At 42.0% G+C, this 6,957-nt stretch overlaps 1 pseudogene; it reads left to right on the plus strand.

Annotated features, from left to right (window-relative positions):
* Positions 1-311: 311 nt before the first annotated feature.
* LOC110587304 lies at positions 312-6,728 on the plus strand (annotated as a pseudogene).
* Positions 6,729-6,957: the final 229 nt, after the last annotated feature.

The raw sequence follows: 6,957 nt of genomic DNA on the forward strand, positions 1-6,957 counted from the left end.
AGAAAAAGCCCTCTCACTTTGTTGTCTAATTCATCAGAGAAACCGCGCTCTGTGTAGCGGACTCCAGCCCACCGAAACAATACACTTTGTCTTTCCCAGGGCGCCCTCCGACTGACCCAAGCCCCCAGTCAATCTCCCCATTTGATCCTACTCACAGCAACTGGTGGAATCATGTTTTCATTGTTTTTAAAGAAAAGTGTTTTAAAATTGAAAGTGACTCGAAGGTATCCTTGAGAAACCTTCACAACGCCTTTCTAAGAATGTTGGAAAGGGGGAAAAAAAGAAGTTCAAAACACTTACAGAAACTGGAAATGGCTTCTCCTAACCGGGATATTTCCTTGAGGTAGGTTTCTTCCAGACCACCAGCAGCACCTGGAACTTGTTAGAAACACAGTTTCTCCAGCCCCACCCCAGCCCCACCAAATAAGAAACTCACGCTGGGGCCAGCCTTCCAGAGTCTAACAGGGCTCCAGGTGATTCTGATGTAGGCTCAAGTTTGAGAACCATTATCCCAGAGGAATAGCTAAGGGCCTGGCAAAGCCCACAAGCCCAAAAATATGCTTATACAAGACTGCTGGTTATGTTACGAAAATGTTTATCGTTTAAATGTATTCCTTGGGATTAATGCACAAGCCCCTTAGAATGACCATATCTTACTTGGGGAAGTCACAGCCACACACTCACCAGAGAGTTACCTCAGGGGGCATCTTTCTCCTCCAAACCTCTTCTTGTGTTGATGAGAACACTGAGGCCCAGAGAAGCCAAGGAATGCGTCCACAGCGGAGGGCGAGGTCTAGGCTTCAGACTTCTTGACACAAAATTGAAGGTCTGTGCCACAGATACTAACATAATTGCACAAATATATTTAGTTCCTCTAGCAAAAACCAGGGATTCAAAAAAATGGACCATAGTGAAAATAGTTTTATTATTTCTAAGCTTTTTATTTTTTGTGTTAGGGAAACTAATACACATTCATGTAGGGAATTTAGAATTAATAAAACTCATAAGAAGGACAAAAATCAACTATAATTATACCAAGAGAAAAGTGCTATTAACATTTTAATGTGTGTACATGTATATGCATTATGTGTGTATAAAGACTATTTTGTAACAAAATTTTTGCACATGCATGAGACATCCTGAGATCATCTTGGTATTCAAGTTAAATGCGGTATTCAGGTTAAACGTGCTCAGTGGAATGTTTTCATTGTTTTCAAATAAGTGTATTTTAAAATTAAAAGTGGGGCCCCTGGGTGGTTCAGTCAATTAAGCATCTGCCTTCCGCTCAGGTCATGATCCCGGGTTGCTGGGATCAAGTCCTGCATCAGGCTCCCTGCTCAGTGGGGAGTCTGCTTCTCCCTCTCTCTCTAGCCCACCCCACCCCACCCCCACTCGTGCCCTCTCTCAAATAAATAAATAAAAGCTTTAAAATAAATAAATAAAATTACAAGTAACTTGAATATATATATGGAGAGAGAGAAAACAGAATGTACATATAGAGAGAATTTCTATATAGGGAGTATATAACACATAGAATTTATGTATTTTTTCACTTAACATTTCTTTAGAGAACAAAATCACCATTTTAATGATTGACTTGTGTTTCATCAGACTAAATTTTTTACCTTTTCTTACTTTTTACATTTATAATTTTCCAACATTTTGTTCTAGGAATAGGAAAGAGGTACCCAAGAAGGGCCCTCGCCAGCTGGAGAACTGAAAGCCCCAGGCCCCTATGGAGATACTAAGATGGGCAGGAGGAATATTTTGGGAGATGTGGAAATCCCCAAGAAAAACTGACCATTCACCATTTTCCCAGGCATTGTACCGTGTATAGACGTGGCTGCCTCAGAAAGAGCGCATAGCTTCATCCAAGGCTAACACATGCACTCACCTCTCTGTCTCTCATAACTCTGAGAAGCTACTTTTCTAGAACTTCAGTCAAATGATAACAAACATCTTCAGTGCTTCATTTAACTTAGAAAGGGCGATTCAATCAAAACGGATCTTCATAAGAATTCTTCAAAGATAAATGCAATACACCCTTTTTCTAAATATTTTTAATCAATGCTTGTTGTTTCCTCTCATCTGAATAAAATTCCCTTTTTTTTAACTCAGCGCTAAAACAATGTTCTCAAATAATGATGGATGACCTATTTATATCATATGAAAAAGAGTATATTGCTTCTAATCTACAAGGCTATGTTTAGGTTGCTCAGCTAAAATGTTCTCTAGTTATAAAATATTTATAAAGTAATTTTCCTACGTTTTGCCCTTTCAACAAGTTTGCAATTGTAAGCATAGTGTAGTGTTTGGGTAGGAACTACATTTACATCTTGTCAGTTTGACCATTTTCCCAAACAAATGGCAGTCTTTTCCCAATGGTTGGTTACTCAACATGATAATGTTTATTCTTAATTCCATCCAAATTTTAGAAAGAATTTCAACACCTGTTTTGCGTGATACATTTTTTTTTAATTGAAATACTCTGGGGGCTCCTGGGTGGCTCAGTCAGTTAAGTGGCCTTTGGCTCAGGTCATGATCCCAGCATCCTGGGATCCAGCCCCTTGTCAGGCTCCTTGCTCAGCAGGGAGTCTACTTCTCCCTCTCCCTCTGCCTGCCGCTCTCCCTGCTTGTGCTCTCTCTCTCTCTCTCTCTGTGTCAAATAAATAAATAAAATCCTTAAAAAAAAAAAAAAGAAATATTCTGATCTTCAAATGGCCACTTTAATTTTCACACTTGCCTTTTTAACTCTTGGCAGCATTTCTAAAGATTTGGATTTTAAGTGTCTGTTCAAAAAGGAGATTCACAGAGATTCAGTCATGCAGAGCTCCAGTGAAATAAGACGATGCTTCTTTTCTGAAAGGCCAGGTATTCCAATGTCCAACTTGAGTCTTAGTGGAAGAACCTATCTCCTGAGCAGTTGGTGCTGACCCTGGCCCCATCCCTGGGTTGGGGGAGGGAGCTACACTACGCAAGTCCACCAATGAAGATGCCTTTTACCTCTAAAAAATTTCAAGGAAATTAATTTCTGAGCTTTTCACTGGGACGCTTCTCAAAAACAAACTTTCTGAGGCAGTATTTCTGAAAGTGGTTCACTATTACCCTGGGATGATAATAATTGTTTTTCAATTTAAAATAAAATAAGATTACCTAACTATGTAATGTTTGGAAATGGTTAAGCAAAGGTGAGCAGTTCGACATGCTAAAATACCCGCTGAAGAGGGGGAGAAAGGGTTGCAGTGGTTCCCAAGCTTATCTGACCATGACCATATCTTCCTTCAAAAAAAACAAAACTATTAAATGTCCCAATGAAGATTTGAAGCCAAGGTCAAAGGTCAATCGTCCCTTCTTCTATGTCCTGTTCCAACATCACCTCCACAGCTTTTACTGACAATTCTGTAGATATTTCTACCCCTTCAGCTCTATTTTTTCCAAATTTACATCGGCAGGGATTCACCCCATGTGTTGGAAGGCCTTTACTATAATGAAAGAGTGTAACTGCTTTCTTTCCTAATTCCTGCAAGAGGACAGGTCGCTGCTCCTGATGTGTTCCACGGTGCTACTTTATCTCTTCATACCTTTCCCCAGGGGTCTTTCCCCCATGTACACATATTTTGAGTTGAAATCAGTGGAATTTTTTTTGTAACATAATTTAATTGTCTCTCCGGCCTCTTCCATCAGGAACTATGGAATGTGCTTTGCTTCCTATCAGGGGAAAGTCAAGTTAGATAGCCAGTTTCTTGCTGTGGCAGGTGGGGGTTAGAAGAAACCTACTCCCCTGCCAAGCCTCTGCGACCACCCCACTACACCTGATACTTCTAATACCTTTATCTCTGTCCCCAGAACAAGCAGTCATGTCTGTTGGCCTCCTGATACCTCGGTGGGATCGGGAACCTTAGTAGTGACAGCTCTGTCCTTTCTCTGGATTAAGGATCCTGGAATCCAATTTGAAATGAGAGAAAAGTCAATGTCTTATGTAAAGCATACTTTCCAAACTTGCTTCCACTGTGCCTCCTTGGACCTGCCCTGGTACTAATACTGAGTCCCAGAGAGCACCAGTTCCTGCAAGGTCCCTAACCACTAACCCCACCTCAAATTCCAAAGGACTCTAGGGCAACCAACCACTGAGGAGCTTTCCAAAACTCAGGACTTTCAGGACAAAAGCTGGGAAGGTCCTGAACAAACTGGGATTGGTCATTCTGTTCTCAAAGCACCTTTCCTGGTAAGAGCGCAGAGTCAGGGTAACAGAACCTCCTTTCTAGTGATTCCCACTCTTGTCTCTAGGGAGCTAGGAAGCAGCTGGAGCCAGGCCAAGATAATGATCTAGTGGGGAGTCTGGCTCCTCCCCTTCCTCCCTCCTCCCCTTCAGCACCTCCCAACAACCCCCAGAGCCTCCTCTTTCTATCCCTTTGAACTTCAAGTCTTGGTCACAGAATGTCCCACTTTGTTACTTCCCTTATCATGCCTTATTAGTAAGTCATTCTAATAAGGGGAGTAACCTAGAGACTAGGCATAGAGTCAGCACAATCAGGTGGCCTCTGGGGATGGGAGGCACAGCCATCTCCATGATGGAACATTTAGGCTCTTTCTACCTAGTTGTTATTTGTGACCAGTGGGGTTGAACCCCCTCCCAGTCTGAAACAGTTTCTTCCAGAACCATTTGGCTGACTCACAGCTTCCTGACCTAAGATCTGAAGAGTATGGTCTACACACAGGGTAGTAATACTCTTTTTATTACTTATGTCAGTTAGGATGTTTCTACTGCAAGTAGCAGACAACCCTATTCCAACTGGTTTATAAAATAAAGGGATTGTATTGTTTCATAAAACTGAAAAGTCTAAAATAGGGAAGTTTTCAAAAGATGCTTGACTTAGTGCTCTGTGAAGTCACCCAGGATCTAATGTTTTCATTGTCTGCCCTACTTTTCATGGTTTTGCTCCGTCGTAAGACTGGAGTCCTTACCTCCAACTTTTTGTGACAAATTGAATCGAGTGAAAACTACAGGGCTTACTTCTTAGGTTTAGCTCCTATATTTGTGCCTGGATCTCTGTTCCACCAGTGTAAACCAGTCACAAAACCCTGACTGTTCACTGGTTTCCAAAAATAAACAAACAAACAAGCAAATGAAAATACCATTCTCCCCCAGCATTTAAGGAATCTAGCAAGGACTAACGATTTGCAAAGGACAGGTCACCTCAAGCCCTAAATGCTCCACACCTGGATATTCTCTCAATCTCCCACACACATCCCAGCAATTTTCCTCCCTTTCTGGAACAAACCAGCCCTCACTGGCTTTTCCCCTCCTGTCAAAAGCCAGGGCACTAGTGGGCATGGTCCCCAGTGGATAATGGAGGCATTTTCCTTTAAAAGGTGATTTGCTCAACCTTGAGGCATACTCACGACACTCAACCAATAGGAGAAGGGCCCCTGCAGGGACTGAGGGCTAGCGTGAGACAATATCATCCTCTACTCCACCACCAAGTGTGGCATTGGGTTCCAGATCCTTCCACTGCAGTGTGTCACCTGGAGAGATATTAAGAACAAACTCTTATTGGATATTTGGATGACTTTCTGCAGTTTTCATCATTTATTCAGTTCCATTATTACACATTTTAAGTGTTATAATGTGAACATCTTGTGTTCTCTTTCTCTCAATTCAAATGCATTCAAACTCTACCTTATTGAACATGTAATTTTATTCTATTAAGCATACAGTTGTAGTTATGTATTACTCATTTATTACTTAAACAAACTAGGCTAACAAAGAACTATCCAGTGGAATTCCCAAGGACTTTTTGAAGAGATTTTAAAATAAATAAGTAAATATGTACATACTAGATATACATACATAAATCCATTCTTTCTTCAAAGTAGTGAGGCTTTTCCTCATAAGTATCTTCAATATCCTTCTTCAACTTTATTTATACCATTAGTATTATTATCTAGGCTCTTAACCTATTTAAAAAGAGTTTACAAAAAAGTTATCTGAAACTTCAATCCTGGGGGCACTTGGGTGGCTCAGTCGGTTAAGCATCTGCCTTTGGCTCAAGTCATGATCTCAGGGTCCTGGGATCTAGTCCCACATCAGGATCCTTACTCAGCGGGGAGCCTGCTTCTCCCTCTGCCTCTGCCTCTCCCCCTGCTCCCCCTGCTTGTGCGCGCTCTCTCTCTCTCTCTGACAAATAAATAAATTAAATCTTGGGGAAAAAACAAAAAAGTTCAATCTTGGGACAGAGTGGCCAATGGCCTGCAGAGCAACACAGCTAAGTTTTATTGTGACTACTGCGACCCATTCCTCACCCATGACTCTCCATCTGTGAGAAAGACACACCACAGTGGTAGGAAGCACAGAGAACGTGAAAGACTACTATCAGAAATGGGTGGAAGAGCAGGCTCAGAGTCTGATCGACAAAACAACCGCTGCATTTCAACAAGGAAAGATACCTCCTACTCCATTCTCTGATCTTCCTCCTGCAGGGGCAATGATCCCACCTCCTCCTTGCCCTGGTATGAGGTCAGCGCCCCATATGGGGGGCCCTCCCATGATGCCAGTGATGGGCCCTCCTCCTCCTGGGATGATGCCAATGGGACCTGCTCCTAGAATGAGGTCTCCTACAGGAGGCCATAGGCCAATGATGGTAGGGCCCCCAGTGATGAGACCTCCTGCCTGTCCCATGATGGTGCCCACTCAGCCAGGAATGACTCGACCAGAAAGAGAAGGAGAGACAGGAACCTCTTTATATTCATTTTACATTACTTATTCTACTTCACCAGGAGATCATGGTGCTGTGACTCTGGGCGTTTTCTCACAGCAGGACAAGGAAGACTTGCTCCCCCTTCCTAGCAAAGAGAGAATAGTTTTTGCAGGGGAGTAGTAGGACCAAAAAAAAAAAAAAAAGCAATTTTCATTTGTATTGTGAAATGTGAAAATAAAATTGTCTACTGTTTTATTTA

Source organism: Neomonachus schauinslandi, chromosome 7, assembly GCF_002201575.2.
Source record: "Neomonachus schauinslandi chromosome 7, ASM220157v2, whole genome shotgun sequence".
In the NCBI taxonomy this organism is placed as follows: Eukaryota; Metazoa; Chordata; class Mammalia; order Carnivora; family Phocidae; genus Neomonachus; species Neomonachus schauinslandi.